General features: G+C 46.9%; 1 pseudogene; it reads left to right on the forward strand.

The window, feature by feature from the left end:
* The first annotated feature begins 7,071 nt into the window (after nucleotides 1–7,071).
* Nucleotides 7,072–21,509, forward strand: LOC148481746 (speriolin-like protein; annotated as a pseudogene).
* The last annotated feature ends 255 nt before the right edge of the window (nucleotides 21,510–21,764 follow it).

Below are 21,764 nucleotides of genomic sequence, written 5' to 3' on the forward strand. Positions count from 1 at the left end.
TGGTTATACCACTGCCCTTACAGGTCCCCGGAGCATCCTTAGGATACTCTGGGTATTGCTGTAATCACTGGTGATTGTGACCCCCCCCAACCCCCATGTGATGTCACATGGAGGGGGTGTGGCCAGCAGTGGTCCCGCGAATAACTTTATATATCAAAAATGGCGCTTGGCAGAAAAAAGGTTCCTCACCACTGGTCTAGTGAGTACCCAGCTTAAGATGCATCAAAATGAGCACACCACAAAATGTACCCTAGGGGCAGAGTATTAGGCTGCATCTTAAATACTATAACAACTGTGACTGGGTATTAGTTCACTGGTTCTACATAGTTACACATCAAAAACATGTAAGACTCCAAATTCAAATGCTATTTTATTTGGATACAAACAGTCTGCAGTTTTGATTGCTATAGATGGGAGGTTCCCAAACTATGTCCTGAAGTCACCCAAACAGTCCAAGTTTTAAGGATAACCATGCTTGGGCACAGGTGACTTAATTAGTACCTCAGTCATTTGATTTAACCATCTGTGCTCAACCATAGAAATCCTTAAAAGCTGGACTGTTGAACCAGTGCCTGCAAACTGCAGGCTATCTAATTTTGGGAGTCCAACATATAAAATTGGAAGAATTCATATTAAAAACTTATACTTATTACAGTAAAGATATCACATCAATATGAAACAGAGTTTTTGAGTATTATAGTAATAAATGCTAGAAATATAACTTTTTAGGAACTCAAATTTTCCTTACTTGACATATTAAACATATAAATAGTCTCACAGTCAGACTGAGACAGAGCTGAATACAGGGTATATTACTATGTGTGTGGCTTCAAAGTGACCTCTGACACTGATAAAACAAACGAGCACAAAGTGACTGCAGTACAGCTAATGACCAGATAGTGCACATAGGGTCTGACTCACTGCAGATGGCTATTCTGCTTCTACGCACGCAACGCAGTTGCTAATATCAGCGGTGACATGTAAATGTTTGCATTCGCATTGTGGGCCTGATTCACAGCCGCTCGTAAGCGGACGCTTGTTCGCTCTGAGCGATGTTCGCACAACTGCGCATGCGCAAACCAGTCATTGTGGTCAGAAATCGAACGGTCGCGAAACAGCGAATGCCTGCTAATTTGATTGACAGAATGTACCGTTTGTGGGTGGTAACGGGAAGGTGCTTGAAAACGGGGGAGTGGAGATCCGAACGCAGGCGTGCCTAACGGTCAAAAGGGCGTTTAATGTGAGTGCATAATTAGTAAAGGAGCGTCATCAACCACGTCACTTGGTTGTCTTTTAGCCTGAACTGCTCGCAGTGATTGCGGTAGGAAAAAACTACCACAAGCACTGCGAGCAGTTCAGATGCCTTTCGATGTACCCGATTAATCAAATAAATACCAGAGATGACGTGTGATGCGAACGGCAAAGGGGTGTCTTTACAAAATAGCGAGCGCATTTTTCGCTCGCTCGCTCAGACATAGAGGCGTCAACAAACCGCAATGAGCGAGCGCACAATTTAAATAGCCGGTCCCTTTTTTTGAACGACCGTCCGCAAATAGCGTCCAGGTCTGAATCAGGCCCTGTGATCGCAGCCTGATATAAGGACGCCCACTTCCCGTTACTCACATCCATGTACTTTGGCAACATAGTGAAACAATCTGTAACATCAGACCCATACCCACAGTTGAGGCAGGTCCGACCTCACTCAGGAATTGCTTACTTCAGTGCACTCTATGAGGCCTCAGGCTGTGTCTGGTATCGCAGTGGCTAATTTATGTATGCCCATGCAACGGCGTTCATACGCAATGGCACGCCTGCATTCGCACGATCACTCCCCATGTCACCACCCACAAACGGCACTTCCTGTCAATCACAAAAAGAAGGGTCTGCATCACCACTGGGATCGCATTTCTGATCGCAGTGGCTGGTTCGCGCACTGCAGAATAGGGTGATTGCGTGCATATAAGCAACTGCGATCTTTGCTGAATCGGACCTATCATGAGTACTCAAGTGGCTTGGATCATGTAAGTTGTGAAGTGAAGCAGACACAAATAGGAAGTTTTTTTTTTTTTTTAATAACACCACTTAAAAATATGTGCAGGCTTCCTCTTCCCCCAACTTAGCATGAATCATTGTTTGTGTAAAAGGAGTGTGCACGGCATTGTGTAGTCACTGTTTGTGTAAAAGGAGTGTGCACGGCATTGTGTAGTCACTGTTTGTGTAAAAGGAGTGTGCACGGCAGTGTGTAGTCACTGTTTGTGTAAAAGGAGTGTGCACGGCATTGTGTAGTCACTGTTTGTGTAAAAGGAGTGTGCACGGCAGTATGTAGTCACTGTTTGTGTAAAAGGAGTGTGCATGGCAGTGTGTAGTCACTGTGTAAAAGGAGTGTGCACGGCAGTGTGTAGTCACTGTTTGTGTAAAAGGAGTGTGCACGGCATTGTGTAGTCACTGTTTGTGTAAAAGGAGTGTGCACGGCATTGTGTAGTCACTGTTTGTGTAAAAGGAGTGTGCACGGCTTTGTGTAGTCACTGTTTGTGTAAAAGGAGTGTGCACGGCTTTGTGTAGTCACTGTTTGCGTAAAAGGAGTGTGCACGGCATTGTGTAGTCACTGTTTGCGTAAAAGGAGTGTGCACGGCAGTGTGTAGTCACTGTTTGTGTAAAAGGAGTGTGCACGGCATTGTGTAGTCACTGTTTGTGTAAAAGGAATGTGCACGGCAGTGTGTAGTCACTGTTTGTGTAAAAGGAGTGTGCACGGCAGCGTGTAGTCACTGTTTGTGTAAAAGGAGTGTGCACGGCAGTGTGTAGTCACTGTAAAAGGAGTGTGCACGGCAGTGTGTAGTCACTGTTTGTGTAAAATGAGTGTGCATGGCATTGTGTAGTCACTGTGTAAAAGGACTGCACGGCAGTGTGTAGTCAGTTTGTGTAAAAGGAGTGTGCACGGTATTGTGTAGTCACTGTTTGTGTAAAAGGAGTGTGCACGGCATTGTGTAGTCACTGTGTAAAAGGAGTGTGCACGGCATTGTGTAGTCACTGTTTGTGTAAAAGGAGTGTGCACGGCATTGTGTAGTCACTGTGTAAAAGGAGTGTGCACGGCATTGTGTAGTCAGTTTGTGTAAAAGGAGTGTGCACGGCATTGTGTAGTCACTGTGGAAAAGGAGTGTGCACGGCAGTGTGTAGTCAGTTTGTGTAAAAGGAGTGTGCACGGTATTGTGTAGTCAGTTTGTGTAAAAGGAGTGTGCATGGCAGTGTGTAGTCAGTTTGTGTAAAAGGAGTGTGCATGGCAGTGTGTAGTCACTGTTTGTGTAAAAGGAGTGTGCATGGCAGTGTGTAGTCACTGTGTAAAAGGAGTGTGCACGGCATTGTGTAGTCATTGTTTGTGTAAAAGGAGTGTGCACGGCAGTGTGTAGTCACTGTTTGTGTAAAAGGAGTGTGCACGGTATTGTGTAGTCACTGTTTGTGTAAAAGGAGTGTGCACGGCAGTGTGTAGTCACTGTGTAAAAGGAGTGTGCACGGCATTGTGTAGTCACTGTTTGTGTAAAAGGAGTGTGCACGGCATTATGTAGTCACTGTTTAAACACGGTTGCCGCAGTTTTAGTTTTGTTTTTTTTTGCAGGAATGAGTATGCGTTGTCATCTTCAGCAGTGTTCTCTCCAGGCTATTTGTTGCTGGAACAACGCCCGGCAAGAAACAGCTACCGTCCCGCAGTTTCCTCTGCCCCAATTCTGTGTCCACTGTCCAGCACTCCCCCAATGCACCGCGTCCCCTGTCTCCTGGTCACCCTCAACATGTCCTTGTTGCCACTGACACAGATGTGACACTGAGCTGTGCCGATGTGAAATGTTCTTCACATCGGAGGCTCCGGGTCCGCCGGCAATAAGGACACGTTAGTGAGGGTACCAGGTGCCGGAAGCTGGGCAGGGGACACGGCATTGAGGCGTAGGAAGTGCCTGGCAGGGAACACGGCATTGTGGCGGGGAAAGTGCCGGGTTGTCCATCACAGTGCCAGGCTGGTGTCAGGCTGGAGGACAGAGATCCCTCCCCCTGTATAAAAGCAAGGGTGCGCTGTTCAGGTGGGAACAGTTGCCTGAACACATTAAAGGGAATAGTCCTGCGTTCATTCTCTCTGTGTAGGAGCAGAAAAAAAAAAATCTGTGGGGACACTATCTCGAGCTGTATAAAAAAATTAATTCTGTGGTGCCAGCACTAAATAACCTGATGCTGATTTCACTAGAGGGACCAGATCCTACAGACCTTGATTATGAATAAGCTGCAGATGACTGGGCCTCTAAGAAGAAGAGTATAATTAATATATAAAATGTTATCTCAAGTTTAAATTATTATGAGCTCAGGATTTAAAACATTTTATTATTACAAAGGCCCCTACCCGGCTGGAAACACTTTCTGGGCAGCGTGAGAGCACCCATAACGCCGATCCCTCCAGACAGCTGTGTTTGTGACTTTTCAAAGGCTGTTTTAGTCACATTTTACGGCTGCACACCCTTACAGTATCTTGGCTATGTTTGTATGCCCAATGACTGCATCTGCCTGCACATTCCAGCTCCGATCTTGTCCGCAGTTATACACAGTCACAAAGTGAGCATATGCATGGAAAAAAAATTGTTTATGTCTCACTCTGAATAAGCCACTTAATAAATACAGTAGTAGTGAATGGAAACTTGGAGCTACATGTATTGGCTCTGTTATCTCTATTCATCACTCTAGATCTGTGCTTTACACATTAAGGGGGAGATATAAAGTACCAACCAATAAGCTTCTAAGTGCCACCACTTTACAGTTTGTTTAAAAATGACAGTTAGAAGCTGATTGGTTGGTACTTTATCTATCTCCAAGCCTTGATACCTCTCCCCCCCCCAAGAGAGATTTATCAAACCTTCTAAAGAGTGGACAAGTTGAGGACTTGCACATAGCAACCAATCTACCTATCCTTTTATAGAATTCACTTAATAAATGCTAGTTAGAAGCTGCTTGGTTGCTATGAGTAACTTCTCCACTTGTTCCCTTCTCAACTCTTTGATACATTTCTCCCTTAGTGCTATGTGATATTACCCTGAGAGGTAGCTATGGACTTATCCTTTAAAATGGACTTATGTCTTTTGAGTCACTGGTTTATGATGTTGATGATGAATTTCTTCTGCCTGTGACCAAGTACTGTTGTTACTCCAATTACTGAATGCAAATATGTAAAACATTATGGTCTTTATGTAAAGTAATTTATGTGTATATTAGGCTCCAGTAATCTATAATGGCTTTCTGATTAACATGGCTGAATAACACAGAAAAACCATCAAAAGAAAAATTTATGTATTTAGTAAAAGTTACAGGATGACAAACACACACTACAAAGTTTATGATGTAGTGAACTATCTCAAGGTGATTTTTCATAGAAGGACAAAAAGAATACATAACTACATAAAGAATGCACATAGAAAATTGTATAAAATGACCAATGTCTGCAACATGAGTCTCAGGCATAGTCACGACACACAGTATAGTATCTGACCATATCCAAATGTTCCGATCCAAAGATAGAAAGAAATAGCGACTGGAAAACACATCATGATTGAAATATAAAACTAAAAAAAATATATATATAAGAAAACATTGGTTTCTATAGAAGCACTACGCATAATTTAGCAAAAATAAATGTTTAAAGGAGAGAGCCCCATACGATTTTTTAATTGAGTCCAGCAGGCTGCACAGTGTTGAGTTCTAAAAATCCATTTGGTTTCCAAACGCAGTAGTTTTGCCGCCCTATTGCCTCCTCTAAGTGATGTGGGTACATGGTCTAGAATTTTATATTTTAGACTAGAGAGGTTATGTCCAGCTGATTTGAAATGACGACCCACGGGTTGGTCAATGTTTTCCCTTCCAGGGTACCCCTTATGGCGGACCGATGTAGGGCCATCCTCTCTTTAAAAGTCCTAGTCGTTTTACCTACCAGGGACATACTCTATAATAAACCACAAAAGATGTGGAACAAGTGAGAGTATGCAAAATTGTCCGTAGGGATTCTATAGATACCACTGTTTTCTTATATATATATTTAGTGTTTATATTTCAATCATGATGTGTTTTCCAGTCGCTGTTTCTTTCTATCTCTGGATCGGAACATTTGGATATGGTCAGATACTATACTGTGTGTCGTGACTATGCCCGAGACTGATCATGTTGCAGACATTGGTCATTTTATACAATTTTCTATGTGCATTCTTTATGTATTCTTTTTGTCCTTCTACGTTGCTTGTTACAATAGTATACACACTGTGTTGGTGTGTGTATTCTATCTAGTCACAGTCTCTGTGTTTTTGTTTATTGGTTGCTATGTTACTATCCGTGTAGTTCCTTTACACACGTCACTTCCGGGCTACTTACGGTTAGCGGGTGCTTAACATGCTGTGGTACGTGGGTCTCCTTCTGGCTATAGAGGTAACATGAGTTTTATTGTTTATTTACCTTGATAAAAGAGCCCAGTGGGCTCTGAAACGTCGGTTTCAAGTAAAATACCCTTTTGCATTCAAGTCCCGGAGTGCCGCCTCTGTCTGTCCTAGGACTAGCCCAATATCTGCTATATATATATATATATATATATATATATATATATATACACCTGATTGTCACAAAAATACAATAAAAAAGTGTACTGTTCTTTACAAACTAATTAATGGGCTTAAAGTCAAGGGATTTGCTCTTTACAATTAATATGTAGGATAGCTGGTATGAATAAATGTCTATTTGACCATTCATTTTATTTTGTTTAGAAAGAAGTTGTGGCTTAAGGAATTACACTTATGGTTCTTGCTTGGGGTTAGGTAATTTGGCACAACAACAACAACCTTTTGGTTCAGGCACTTATCCCTCCGTTTCCTGGGTCATTTCTCTGACACGTATATGTCAGAAAGGGACTAGCTCATAGGTCACTAAGGATTACCAGAGTCATAGCACAGGGGTAGCACTAGCAGAGGCTTTCCACAGCTCTCCATGTTATCTGGCAGGCAGGAGAAAGAGGAAGAAAAAGCTGACATACTGTAGTTGACTGGATTCCACTCCAGAAACATGGATAATCTCAACACTCATGAGGTGGAGTTTTCGAGGACCGAGAATGCCAGTCTGCTCACCAAGAATGTTGAACTGTGGAAGATGGTCGGCTTGATGCAGGAAAACCTGGAGCTGAGATGCTATAAGGACCACGTGCGTAGCCTGTCGCCTCCAAGCAAAGCATGCCCGGACGTTCCATGTAAGAACCAAAAATACGCTTGGCATAACTCAGTACAGAATGTATCTTTTTGGGATGGATAGAACATTTTGGCTTAAAGTAAAACATGATTGGTTTTGTTGTGTAAAAGGATAAACCGGACACAATTAAATTGACTAAATTACTGTTTATCAGTAAAAAAAAAAACTATCTATTTCGACCATCTTACATTAACAAGACGGTGGCAGGAAAAACCTGTCAAAGAGCCATCATACCAAGTATGCCCATTGTATTCTCCTATAAGGGAGGCCAGATGACTGAAGATAGTACTACATACTCTAGGAAACAATGATCGTTCTAATTTACTATTTTTTTTCCCCTTATGCTAAAATACGAAGATGAAAGAGCAGATGTAAAAGAATCCCCTAGCCACGGGAAGTGGTCTCTTTCTACTCCCCATTTATAATTCTTGTCATATATTGGAAACAAGCAGTGATGTACTAGACCTACATCATTACTTGATTAATCTGCCCATGATAGGGCTAGAAATTAGGGCTTGTTAGAGCAGACTTTTAATACAGTTGTTTGGATCTCATTGTATGTCCACCATCCCCCCCACTGCTATATAGGCTAATGACAACAGTGAGAGGGTTAATGTAGGAGCTTCCTCTATGTGGTCAGCTATGGGGTGCAGGTTGTCATGCCCACCCTAGAGGAGCTAGAAATACCTGTGAAGCAAGGAGAAACACAGGGCCTGATTCAGACCCGCTCACAAGCGCATAGCGCTCGCAAGGGGGTCGATGGCCGGGCAGTGCGCACGCGCGAGCCCCGGAGCGTGTGAGAACTTCACTCGCTCGGGGCTCGCAGCAAAACGGGGCGGCTGTCTATGTTGATCGACAGCTCGACACTTTTTGTAGGTGGGCCGGGGGGGGTGGCTACACACACGGAGGCCTGCCGTTTGGGGGCGGCCCTACTGACATCACACATGATGTCAGTAGTGAACTTCCTGCTCTATTAGAGTAGGGAGTTCACTGGGGCTTGCGATGGACGAGACCCTACCACAAGGGTTTCGTCGCAAGCCCGATGGTCGTGACCATCGCCAGGCCACCAATACAGCTGTGGGTGGTCACCCACAGCTTAGCGAGCGGCCTGGAGGTGGGGGGGGTTAAACAAAAAAAAACTCCTTGATTCAGAGCGAGCGCTCACAAAGAGCGTCCGGCTCTGAATCAGGGCCACAGTTCGAGCTAAAGTACTAGCCTGCTGGGGAGGCAGCTGCTGAGTATACAGTCAGGTGCATAAATATTGGGACATTAACAGAATTTTCATATTTTGGCCTCTATTCACCACCACAATGGCTTTGAAATGAAACAAACAAGATGTGCTTTAACTGCAGACTTTCAGATTTAATTTGAGGGTAATTACATACAAATTAGGTGAACGGTGTATGAATTACAACGGTTTCTATATGTGCCTCCCACTTTTTAAGGGGCCAAAAGTAATGGGACAAACTAAACAATCCTAAATCTAACTTTCACTTTTTAATACTTTTGTAACCCCCCTTTTTACCACTAAAGGGTCACCAGGTTACTAACTCCTTTGTTACTCCTAATGTACCCATCCTTAGCATTCCTCTAAGTGGTGTACCTCCCCATTGTCAGTGCCTCCACCCAGGTTAATTATTTTAAATGCCAAAAGGGCTCACCTGGGAGAACCCAGTGATAGAATATATAGTGTTGTGTATAGATAATGCATAATCACAATACAATACTGTATTATTTCACTTCACATTTACCACCAATGTCTTTTCCTTCCACGGATTCCGCAGTAATGGATCTCCCACTGTAATCACTCCAGGTAAGTAAACACACAGTAGTTAAAAAATACTAAAGTTACTTTTCTAAGGAATATAAGTAAAGGATCTTCACTTGTACTTTGCATATAAACTGCTGTTAATATACAGAGGATAAACACAACTCCATGTATTACATCAATACAATGCTTAATATACAAAACCCTTAAACTTAAACAATGTTATAAAATTAATTAGGAGACTATATTTATAAATAGTTCCAATCCAGAGTTTATAGTTCCAGTTCAGTTTCTGAAGTGTAGATATTGTCTTTGTTAATTATCCTCTAGCAAGCCTTCACTTTTCCATTTAGTAACACATTTAAGTTTAACACATTTATTTTAAGTAACGAGTTTTATCACCAAAATGAGTGATAAATGTCACTGTGTATAATAAATAGTGCTCCAGCCAATCAGCTCCCAACTGTCAACTGTTTGAAAAATGACAGTTGGGAGCTGATTGGCTGGAGCACCATTTATCATACACAGTGACATTTATCACTCATTTTGGTGATAAAACTTGTTACTAAATGAATCCCAATATATTGTACGCAGTGGCGTAAATTCATCCCAGACGCCCGGAGGCAGGTTATAATTTGGTGCCCGCTGACACTGTTATGTAGCAATTCGCTTGCAGACAAGCTATAGCTAGACAAAGGTCTGCGCCTGACAAACCTATACGTTTGATGACTAAGTATAGGATCAGGTGAAAAAATGGCAACACATAAAATAACGAAATCCCTTTTATTGGAGTCACAAAGCTCAGGGAATATAGATTATGCACGTGCTTAAATTAATCTAATTAATCTGTTTATTTGGTTTAATGAAGTAGGACAGGGATAAAAGGGGGCGGGGGGGAGGGTGATAAAGAGATATTAAAAATAAATGGCTACTGCAGAGTTTGCAATGGCCAACTTAGATATGAGGTGTCTGAATGGAGGCCTGTGGGTGGTGAGGCGTCCCTCAACCCCACCGCAGAGCATCACTGTGATTCCAATTAAACCCCGCGGCTAATTATCACGCCGGTCAGAATTCAATTAGCGGGGATTGCACGTGCAGGTGTCCCCAAGACCCTGTGAGCGAGTCCCCGCTGTCGGGCTGCACCTCATGTAGGTGTGAGGTAAAATCTGTGTGAAGCCCTAATCGGCCTCGCGCGAGAGGCAACACACTGTTTCCACAATTTCTCACGGAGTGTGTTCCCGCGCACGAGAGCCGATTTAACGGCGCGGGGAAAAAATATGAGATATGGTAAGAACTTACCTTTGTTATCTCTATTTCTACGAAGTCCATAGGGTTCCACAGGATACCTTGGGGTATAGGTGATGACGTCAGGCATCGGGCACCATAGAGTTAAGTTTTCAGTCCTCCCAGGATGCACTAGGGTCCCCCTCCTATACCCCGCCCCCGAGCCAAGGCATCTCAGTTAGTTACCAAGCCATAGGCCGGAGGAGGAGAAGGAAGAGAGAGAAAAAAAGATCTGGACACACACAAAAATCACATTCTCACCAGAGGGAGACGGAAAAACCGGTGACCAGAGTAAAGCCCATCTGCAGCACAGGTGCGACAGGGCGGGAGTCCTGTGGAACCCTATGGACTTCGTAGAAATAGAGATAACAAAGGTAAGTTCTTACCATATCTCATATTTTCTACTTCAGGCTCCATAGGGTATCCACAGGATACCTTGGGGATGTCCCAAAGCAGTATCCTTTAAGGGTGGGGACGCTCCTGTGCTGAAAGGAGAATCCGCCGCCAGAAGGAAGCATCCTGAGAGGCGAAGGTGTCAAACCTGTAATACCTCACGAAGGTATGGACAGAGGACCACGTACCAGCCTTGCAGATTTGGACTGCAGAGGCACCATGCCGAGCTGCCCACGAAGGACCCACAGACCTAGTGGAATGAGGCTTAATGAAGATAAGCTTCAGAAATTGCCATACGGATCCAGGCTGCCAAAGTTTGCTTTGAAGCAGGCCAACCCTTTTTACGGAAGACATAGAGGGCAAACAAGGCGTCCGACTTCCTAAACGAAGAAGTGCGGTCAACATAAGTCCTTAAGGCCCGCACAACATCCAAAGTGGCCTCACCCACTGAAAGACCAGGTGAGTTAAAAGCCAGAACAACTATTTCCTCATTAACATGAAACTGGGAAACAACTTTGGGAAGAAATTCAGGACGAGTGCGTAGCACTGCCCTGTTCCCATGAAAAATCAAGAAAGGGGGTCTACAAGAGAGAGCCCCTAAATCAGAAACACGTCTGGCCGAAGCTATGTGGCCAGAAGGATGACAGTCTTAGCTGTTAGCCATTTAAGATCCACTGAGCCCAGTGGTTCAAACGGCGGTCCTTGGAGAGCCCTCAGGACCACAGTCAAGTCCCAAGGCGCAACAGGTGGAACAAAAGGCGGATGAATACGCAGAACGCCCTGCATAAAGGTGCGCACATCAGGAAATGTAGCAATCCTACGGTGAAACCAGACAGACAGGGCCGAAACCTGCACCTTCAAAGAAGCAAGGCGAAGCCCATGGTCTAGTCCCGCTTGTAGGAAGGCGAGTACCCGAGACAGACGAAACTCCCGTGGTGCATAACCTCTCGGTCGACACCACTGGAAGAACGTATGCCACACGCGATGGTATATTCTCGCGGAAGACGGTTTCCGAGCTCTTAGCATGGTACGTACTACAGAGCTTGAAAACCCCCTGGACCTTAACATGGCCGTCTCAACAGCCACGCCGTCAAAGACAGCCGAGTCAAGTCCGGGTGAAGACAAGGACCCTGTGACAGAAGGTCCGGTCGGAGCGGTAACCGCAGAGGACTGTCCACGTACAGACTCTGAAGGTCTGAGAACCAGTGCCGTCTGGGCCATGCGGGAGCTATCAACAGGAGCGTCCCTCCTTCCGGTTTGAATTTCCGGATTACCCGTGGAAGAAGGGAGACCGGAGGAAAGAGATAAGCTAACCGGAACGTCCACCAGACGGACAGAGCATCCACCAGAGATGCCTCTTCGTCTCTTGTGCGAGACCCGTACACCGGCAACTTGTTGTTGTGTCGGGACGCCATGAGGTCGATCTCTGGAAGACCCCACCTGTCCACCAGCAGTTGAAAAACGTCCGGGTGCAGGGACCATTTCCCCGGATGAACGTCCTGGCGACTGAGAAAGTCCGCCTCCCAGTTTAGCACTCCCGGAATGAAGACAGCTGATATGGCCGGAAGATTGCGCTCCGCCCATACCAGGATCCGAGACACCTCTACGAGAGCCGCCCGACTTCGGGTTCCTCCTTGCTGGTTTATGTAGGCCACCGTGGTAGCGTTGTCCGACTGGACCTGCAGCGGGTGACCTTGGAGAACCCGATGTGCCTTCTGGAGAACATTGAAAACTGCTCGGAGTTCCAAGATGTTTATTGGAAGCTCTGCTTCTGCCGGAGTCCACCTGCCCTGGAACAAGTGTGGACCCGAAACTGCTCCCCAGCCCCGAAGACTGGCGTCCGTTGTCAACAGGACCCAATTCGCCACCCAGAACGGATGACCCTTCTTGAGATGGGTCGTCTGCAACCACCAGGCAAGGGACAGGCGAACCTCCGGAGTGAGCACTATCGTCTGCGATTTTAGAGACTGAGGCAGTCCATTCCACTTGGACAGGATCAGGTGCTGCAGAGGTCTGGAGTGAAACTGGGCATATTCCACCATGTCGAATACCGACACCATGGAGCCCAGTAACCTCATCGCCGAGTGTAGAGACACCCGGCGGCTCTGCAGACAACTGCGCACCCTCGACTGTAAGGCAGAGATCTTTTCCCCCATCACAAAGATCCTTTGCTGTCCCGAGTCCAATAAGGCTCCGAGGTGCAGAATCCGCTGGGGAAGCCACAGGGAAGCCGCCATGACCGCCATCACCTTGGTGAAAACACGTGGTGCTGTCGCCAGGCCAAAAGGTAATGCCCGGAACTGAAAGTGGTCGCTGCGGATTGCAAACCTGAGGAACTGCTGATGGCGCAAAAGAATAGGGACATGCAGGTAAGCGTCCTGTATGTCCAATGACACCATGTAGTCCCCAGGTTCCAGTGCCAGAATGATGGACCACAGAGTCTCCATCCGAAACTTCGGGACCCGCAAAGACTTGTTGAGAGCTTTGAGGTTGAGAATCGGACGAAACGACCCATTGGGTTTCTGCACCAAAAAGAGATTGGAATAGAAACCCTGGCCCCTCTGGGAGAATGGAACAGGCACTATAACTCCAGCCTGGAGCATAGTGTGCAAGACCTTCCGCAGCTCCGTGGCTTTGTACCGGTCTGATGGTAGACCCGTGGTGAAGAATCGAGCCGGGGGTCTGTGCCGGAATGAGAAGGCATACCCATGTGAGACCACCTCGAGGACCCAAGTGTCTGTCGTGGTGACCGACCAACACTGGGCGAACTGCAGCAGGCAGCCTCCCACTTTGGGATCCCCCAAAGGGAGGCCCGGACCGTCAGGCCGCAGGCTTGTCATCTGGCTTAGGGGCCGGACGTCTGGTACTCCAGGCCTGCTTCTGGGGCTTGGCCGATTTCTTGGGGCCAGCCTGACGGGGAAAAGACTGTGCTTTAGGCCTACCCTGTGCCCTATAAGACCGAAAGGACGATGTACCTGAACCAGAAGGAACAGCAGCCGACGGGAGACATGCTGATTTAGCTGCCGCCAGCGTGGCTATAATCTTGTCCAGGTCCGGACCGAAGAGAACCTCTCCGTTAAAAAGCAATGCCTCCAAACCCTTTTTGGAATCAGCGTCCGCCTTCCAGGATCGCAACCACAAGGTGCGACGAGCAGCCACCGCTGCCGAAGAAATTCGAGACGCCAGGGTACTAATATCTAAGGCCGCTTCGTTGATGTAATCCCGTAGATTGCCGATCAACTCCGTCTGCTCAGCCGAACAGTCAGGATCGAAGGACGCCTCCAACGTATCAGCCCAGCGCTCCATAGCTCTGGCAAACCAGCAAATGGCCATAGCTGGCCGTGCTGCCCCCCCTGCAAGGGAATAGACGGACTTCAGGCAGATCTCTACCTTGCGGTCCGTAGCATCTTTAAGGGAGGACATGGATGGCATGGGCAATGTGGCACTACGGACAAGGCGTGTCACATGAGAATCCACCTGTGGAGGGGATTCCCACTTGGTAAAATAATTTTCCGCAAACGGATATGCCACTGCTAAACGCCTTTGAGGCTGATATCATTTGCCTGGCTGTTTCCATGTTTCCTCTAGGTGGTCAACTAATTGTCCCGAAAGAGGAAACACTGTGGTATCTCCTTTAACATCCTTGAAAAAGGCGTATTTGGACTTTGATACCGGAGGTTCCTCATCCTCAATAACTAAAGCAGTGCGGACTGCACGAATAAGGCCAGGTATATACACCTTAGACTTAGCGTCTGACTCTTTAGGACGGGGAGGTTCCTGGTCAGAAAGATCCAGAATCTCCCCATCATCGGACGTCCCGTCGTCATCCTCATAAGGAGCGGACTCTCATCCTCATAAGGAGCGGAGCCACCGGCCGCTTGTGGGGCCGCATCACAGACTCCCCCTGCAACACGTCTGACAACTGCTGTACAGAGCTTGTTAACGAATTAACCCACGCAGGCTCATGAGAGACCTGAGGAGGGGAAATAGGGAGACCGTGGGGTACCATTGTCTCAGGAAACCCTGCATGGGTGACGACACCACTGACTGCTGGGACAATCCCATCTGAGTGAACGGAGGCTGCGGAGCTAACTGGCCCACGAGGGTTGTAAGCGCCTTGGCGAAACAAGCCCAGGGCAGCTCCTGTACCGGTGCTGTGACCGTAATAGGCCGCGCCAATAAATAACACGGTCGGCATAGCCCTTCCGCGCTACCCTCCCTCTCTGCTATAGGTGCCTTGCACGTAGTACACCGAAGCTGTAGAGGAAAGTCACTCTCAGACATGATGGTAAATGTGACCCCTCTCAACAATACTTGTCCGTATAGTGAGAGACCACCCTGCAGCACCGCACCACAAGGGCTTTAGCAGAAAGACAGGGACAGTAATAAGGCTGACAGTTAAGAAGTAAAGTACAGGCACGAGCGCTAGCACAGTCACATACAATGCAAAGAAAAATCAATTCCTGCACAATCAGCGCTGATTCTCAACTACCCAGACACAGAGTCTGGTAGGACACAGCGCTGCATACACAGACCTGACCCAAATCGGAGAGGTATGCGGGGGGACCCAGACCACGATGCCTCTGATTCCAGCAGCGTTCACCATGCGGTTGTAAGATGGCCGCCGAGGAGCATAGAGGAGGCTGGCCTGGGGGAGGAGCGCTGTTACAGAGCCAGTCAGCGTTGCAGAGAGGACTGTGTAGCGGGGGAGGCGCCGGCTGTGAGACAGGGAAGGCGCGCTCCCCTGACATGCATTTAACCCCCGGGACGCCGCAGCGCTACCGCACTGCTGTGGTCCACTGTCCCAGGGGGGTAGTGGAAGCACAGGTTAGATACCTGGCTCCACGCTGCAACCAGTCCCCAGGGAGCCCCCTGCCTGGGGACTCTGGACCATGTGTTCAGCGGGAACCCACCGCGGGACCTCGCTGCTTACCTTGCTGTCCCCCTTGAATACGGCCATGGTCCCAAACATCTGGGGTCCCCGCTAGCTGTGACCCCAGATGCTCACCAGCATCCCCGGATCGGTACTGGCGTTCTGGTACCGGCGGGGGTGGAGGGAAGACGGCATGGACTTCAGTACTGACTGTCCATGCTGTACTTCCAGATGTGCAGCCACAGCTGCTTGAAGAAAACTTCAGGGGCTCTTCTTAGCCCCCACTCCAACAGATGCATCAGACTCCGGCCGGGCACCAAACTAAACTGAGATGCCTTGGCTCGGGGGCGGGGTATAGGAGGGGGACCCTAGTGCATCCTGGGAGGACTGAAAACTTAACTCTATGGTGCCTGATGCCTGACGTCATCACCTATACCCCAAGGTATCCTGTGGATACCCTATGGACCCTGAAGTAGAAAGCTATTTTATTGAATAGCTTAACCCCGTGCCGCGGGACTTTCAGGCCTCAATTACTCGCGGGAGAAGTCCCGCAGGTAATTGGATATGCCCCTTAGTCACGCAAACGTGTAGTGTTGGTTTATCAGGCGCAGACCTTCTGTACGTTTACATGTATGAGAACTAAATTGATACAATTAGGAGAAAAAGGGATAATCTCCACTAAGGTCTTTGCGGCCGAACCCCCTTTTCTAAAAAAAAACAAAGTGAGCGCCCTGTACATTCCCTTGTTTGCCTATAGACGAAGGCAGCAGCTTATGGTCTGACATGGAGCTCTCCACTAGGGTATGGTGGATCGTGCAGTGTGTATGGCGCGTGCAATGTATCATTACGTCGCTTGCCGCATCATCATATGGTGTGTACCCAGCTCAAGCGTGGATGTCTGCTTTCTGCCTCTCCTGAGAGGAAAAGGTTTACAGAGGCAGAAACTGAGGGGGAGTGAAGAGCAGCACAGCTGAGGCCAGGGAGCCAGTGTTACAGGGGCCATTAGGAGAGAGATGAGCTGCAGAGCCTGCCTGGGGATGCCTTGTTCTCAGGCCTCAGAGAGGATGACAGCTGCATGCAAGATACCGCTCGCAGATAAAAGCTGTTAAGGATTACCTGGGCGGAAGGTCGGGAAACTGTGCTGATGAGACGCTACGGCGACCGCGTCTAAAGGGCCCTATACACCTGAGCCGTGATTCCTTGTTCTAATGATGCCGACCGCCAATCGCCAACCAAAACCAATGATCCATGGACGTCAACAAACGGTGATCCGTCGACAGATCGGACTTGCCAATTCCGACCATTTTCGGGTGGAGTTTGGGGAAATCGAGATTTTTCAACATGTTGGATATCCCCCATACCCGACAGAACACGGTATTACGGCAATCTATTGCAGAGGTATGGGCCCCAACACGGAAGGAACTGCCGGACGGGGGAGTGACAGGAGTCTGCAGTGCCAATGACATCGTCCATGTGAGGGGGGTACCCAGTGTGATTGGTCGGAGGGAGTCAGCAAGCAGGGTGCATGCAGCGGAGCAATCTGGGAAGACAGGTGCTGCAGCAGAGTATATGAGAGGTACTCAGACACGCAGTGCAGTTACACCTCTAATAACTAGAATACATGATCACACCAAAGGTGTCATTTAAGTTGGAGACTTGTAATACCCGGATATTATACCTGAGCGCCACCACAGCTTTATATTTAAGGAGCAGCTTATGTGGTAAGTAAGGAACATTCTTCAGGGCACAGCTCCCCCTAGTGATCAGCTATTCAAATATTTCTACATAAGACCGGATCCCAGACAGGATGCATCATGCATAACTCAATTCATATTAATATATGCTCCTAAATATTGAAGATTGTTAGCCAATAATAGAGGTTAACAACTAAAATAATGTGAACATACTAAATAGACAAGTGATCATATTGAGTTACCAAATTCATTGTGTTTCATCTACAAATACTGTGACTGTGGTCCTTACTGCCCCTGGGCCTTCTACTCCTCACTGAGGCTAACTAGTAGCATAGACATCACATTGTGAGTAGGAGCAGTCACAGAATGGAGGGGGTTGTACGCTAATAGCAATACAGGAGGTGCTTTGTATAAATAGACACCTATGTTATGGATGATTGTATAGGTTTTGGGCAATAACTTACTTGGGACACATTTATAACTAGTGGGAGGAGAGTAAAGGGAGGTATTAACCCAATATATTCTCAGATTGCAGGAATAATTTAAGGAAAGCGTTATTAACATTCTCACTAATAATTCTGTGTCAAATAAAGTAAGGGAAAATAAGTACTTCATATATAAAAGGAGAATATTAGAGCTTCATTTAGGGTAACTGTCTGTTTTACGTCATATGGGAGGCTAAAAGATATAAATCTTGGGGGTGGGGGGCGTATTAATGAATGCTTGCAGAGAGATAAGGGGGGTATCCACTAGGCGATTTTAGCAAGCGATTGCATGATAATGACGTCGTTATCGTGCAATCGCTTGCTAAAATCGTGCATGCATCGGGCATGTTTTGGTCGGAAGCAACCAGCGATGCGTGTGCAAGCTGGTCGCTTCCGACATCTCTCATCGCCTGTACATGCTGGTCAACCTGACAATCCCGTCAGGTTCAGCATGTGCGGGGATGATGGATGTGCCTGGACTGAACGTTCAGTCTAGCCACATCACTAGATATACAAACGAGAGCACGAGTGCAATGTCGTAATCGTGCTCTCGTTTGTATATCTAGTAGTGGATACCCGCCTATACTGTAAAATTGTGAAAGATAAAGTACCAACCCATCAGCTCCTGTCATTTTTCAAGCACAGCCTGTAAACTAACAGATAGTGGCAGATTTGGTTGGTAATGTGGCCCTGAGAGCCGGACGCTCTGACAGAGTGCTCGCTCTGAATCAGGGCCGTCCCTCCTCCTTTTTGGAGCGGTCTCCTGGCGCTCGCATAGCTGTGGGTGACCACCCACAGCTATAGCGAGCGGCCAAAATGATGGTCGCAATGGTCAAGACCATCGCGACCATTGGGCTTGTGACGAGACCCTTGCGGTAGAGTCTCGCTGCCGCAAGCCCTGCAGTGCTTTTGGCTCTATCAGAGCCAAAAGCACTCCCACTGATATCACTAGTGATGTCAGTGGGGCCGGCCCCAGACGGTAGGCGTTCCCATGGGAACGCCTCCGCCTGGGCAGCCACGCCCCCAGCACACCCACCAAAGGGGGCGTGCTGTCAATCACCATCAACAGCACGCCCCCTTTGGTGCGAGACCCATAACGACGGCTTGGCCGTCGTTATTCGGATCTCGCACATGCGCACGACGGAGCAGCCTCCGTCGTGCGCATGCGCACTTGGGCGACATCGACCCGCTTGCGAGCGGATCTGGATTAGGCCCTGTATCTCTCTCCAAGCTAATGCCTTATTGCAGGTGGAGTCATTACATCTTATTGCTATAGCGAAATAACATGTTTTATTTGAGAATCCTATGCTAAATGAGTGTACATTTGTTAAGAATTACTTGTGACTGCTTTTATAGAAAAGAGTTCAGCTAGCCCATTGTTCAAGTATGTATGTGTATAATATATACACTATGTAGACAGAAGTGATTGGACACTAACAGCAAATTGATCAACGGCATTTTATTGACGTCAGTACATTGTAGGTCCACCACGTGCAGTGATTACTGCAGACACCCTTCTTGGCAAACTGTCCACAAGTTCCTGGACAACAGCAGGCGGTATGTTTTGCCATTCCGCCTTAAGCACAGTGACACTGAAGAAGGTTGAGTTGGCCTAGAAGACACCAGTCGCTCCAATTCGTCCCAGAGGTTCTCAGTCTGGTTAAGATCTGGACTCTGAGCTGACCAGTCCATTCGGGTTACCAAAGTTTCTGTATACCAGTCCACCGTCGTCTTGGAAAAATGACAGGTTGCATTGTCGTCCTGATAAAAACTTTTGTTGTTTTCTCAGATTTGCAAGTGCATCGGCCTCCCTAAATGTTCTTGTCGAAAACGCCACATTAGTGGCCATTTCAAACTCATGTGCAATGGTATGCATTTTGCTTGTGCAGGGGTGTCCAATCACTTTTGTCTACACAGTGTATATACGTAGACCTGAAGTTACGACGTCACTGTCCACTGACTGCGTGGGAGTGGTTTTGCAATCATTCTCTCACCGGCTACTTTTCTTCCACAGTGCCGAATCCTGCCAAAGACCGTTGCTGGATCCTCCCGCACCCCATCGGACCCCTGCACCCCCGCTGTGGATGCCTCCAGACACCCCCCGCAACACAAGCCGGACCACCCACGGACGATGCAGGACCCCTTCACCTCTGCAGCAGGACCCCCAGGTATTCGAATTATTGAAAAATCCATTTATCAAAAATTGGGAGAGAGAGAGGGGGAGGGAGAGTTTGTTTGTGTAGTGCCTGGGTGTTGCTGCGGCACTCAGCAACCCTGCCTGATATATATACACAAACGCCCACACACACATATATATCTATATATCTATATATATCTATATATATATATACACATACATACACACACACACAGTATATACACTTAGTCAGGGGTTAACCCAAGCCACTCCTGGTGGATATATATACGGATCATCCGGAGCCTTGGGTGGAGGCACTATTTCAGCTCTAGACAGTAAAGAACAAGGGTTAAGCCATGGCAGAAAATATTGATGCCAGTCTTAGATGAAAGATACCATAATGTGGTAGCATTTCTTGAGCAACAGTAACCTAGGAGGTCATCAACTACATTACACACAAGGCAACCACTGTATTAGGGTGCAGTTCACTTCTTTATGATGCCTGGTACGTGCTATCAGAACACTGTGGAGACAGTCTGATCACTGATACCTGGTGGCCACCAGTAGGTGACAACTTTCCCTCACACCCCATAGAGGGGCGCAAGGAAATTGATGATGCTGGGGAACTGTATTCTACAGCAATGTGTGCAGCTGAACAGAGCGTCCAGACGTGGCAGAGAAATGGATTGCCCCTCTTAACATTAAAGGTCTTTTACACTCTATTTAGTCTCATATATCCAGGTGAATGTTGCTGGTGGCACTCCACTATGGAACACTTTACATAGTCCGTCATTACAAGTGGGCAGAGCTTAAAATGCATAACAAAATAAATGTCACAATGGGCATTTACATCCACAACACATGCCAAGTTGTAACTTTTTTTTTTTCATTTAGATCCCACATAACTCCTACATTGCAGACGCCTTACTGGTGAGATAGCTTACCAACTCGAGCAAAGGATTCTCGCATACATCTTCAAGGACCATGGTCACCTTTATGGTCTCAGTGTGGCCAACATAGAGGGAAAGGTTCTGCAGGTAAAAAGAGGCTTATACACACACGCACCCACTTAAAGCCATATGACGTATACAGAACTATCTTATCTTCTACAGGACATCTGATTTCAGGGCCTTCTATAGAAGCCATATATAGCTTCATCTTCAAAGACAAATTCAAATGTTTATTAACCACTCACAAATTGTGTTTATAGTCTATTGCTAGATGTGTTATGTTTATGAGCACTTTACTAACTCACTATCTCCTCCCTTCCCTACAGTTGACTCATTGTCCCCTGACCAACAAAGTAGATGAGAAATTAAGGATGGAGATGAACCGACGCTATGCAAAAATCATGTCGAAGCTGAAAACACTAAATTACAACCTACGTCTACACCCAGTCTTCTCAGAATACCACATAAATACATATAGGACAAAAGACCATCCCGACAGCAGTGAACTGGCCCCCTACAGTGACCCAAAGATATTGCGGAAGATGGTGGCCAACACTGTATCTAATGACGCACTGAAGGAAGTCTATGTCCTCCTGAACTGCCTTATTACTTTGGCCACGGAGGAGGGAAAGCCCATATTGACCTGGTAGAGGCGCTGTTGCCCCAACTCTCCATAAGGCACCTCATTTCTATCAATTTGCCCCTAGTGCACAAATATCATTGTTTGATTTACAGTATATAATTTACAGAATGAAAAATAAAGGCCATTCTTAAAACATAGTAGACGTTTGTAGTGCCACTTTAAGTGCAAAGAGGCTGATAAAAATAGGCATACATGACTCTCTAAAAACATACACATAAAAATAGCACATTTCCCCTGATGCAGAACATGAGGTGAGTTCCAGTCAGCAACAGTATGTGTGGTTTTA

The sequence above is a fragment of the Taudactylus pleione genome, unplaced genomic scaffold (genome assembly GCF_031769625.1).
Source record: "Taudactylus pleione unplaced genomic scaffold, aTauple2 ptg000567l, whole genome shotgun sequence".
Lineage (NCBI taxonomy): Eukaryota > Metazoa > Chordata > Amphibia > Anura > Myobatrachidae > Taudactylus > Taudactylus pleione.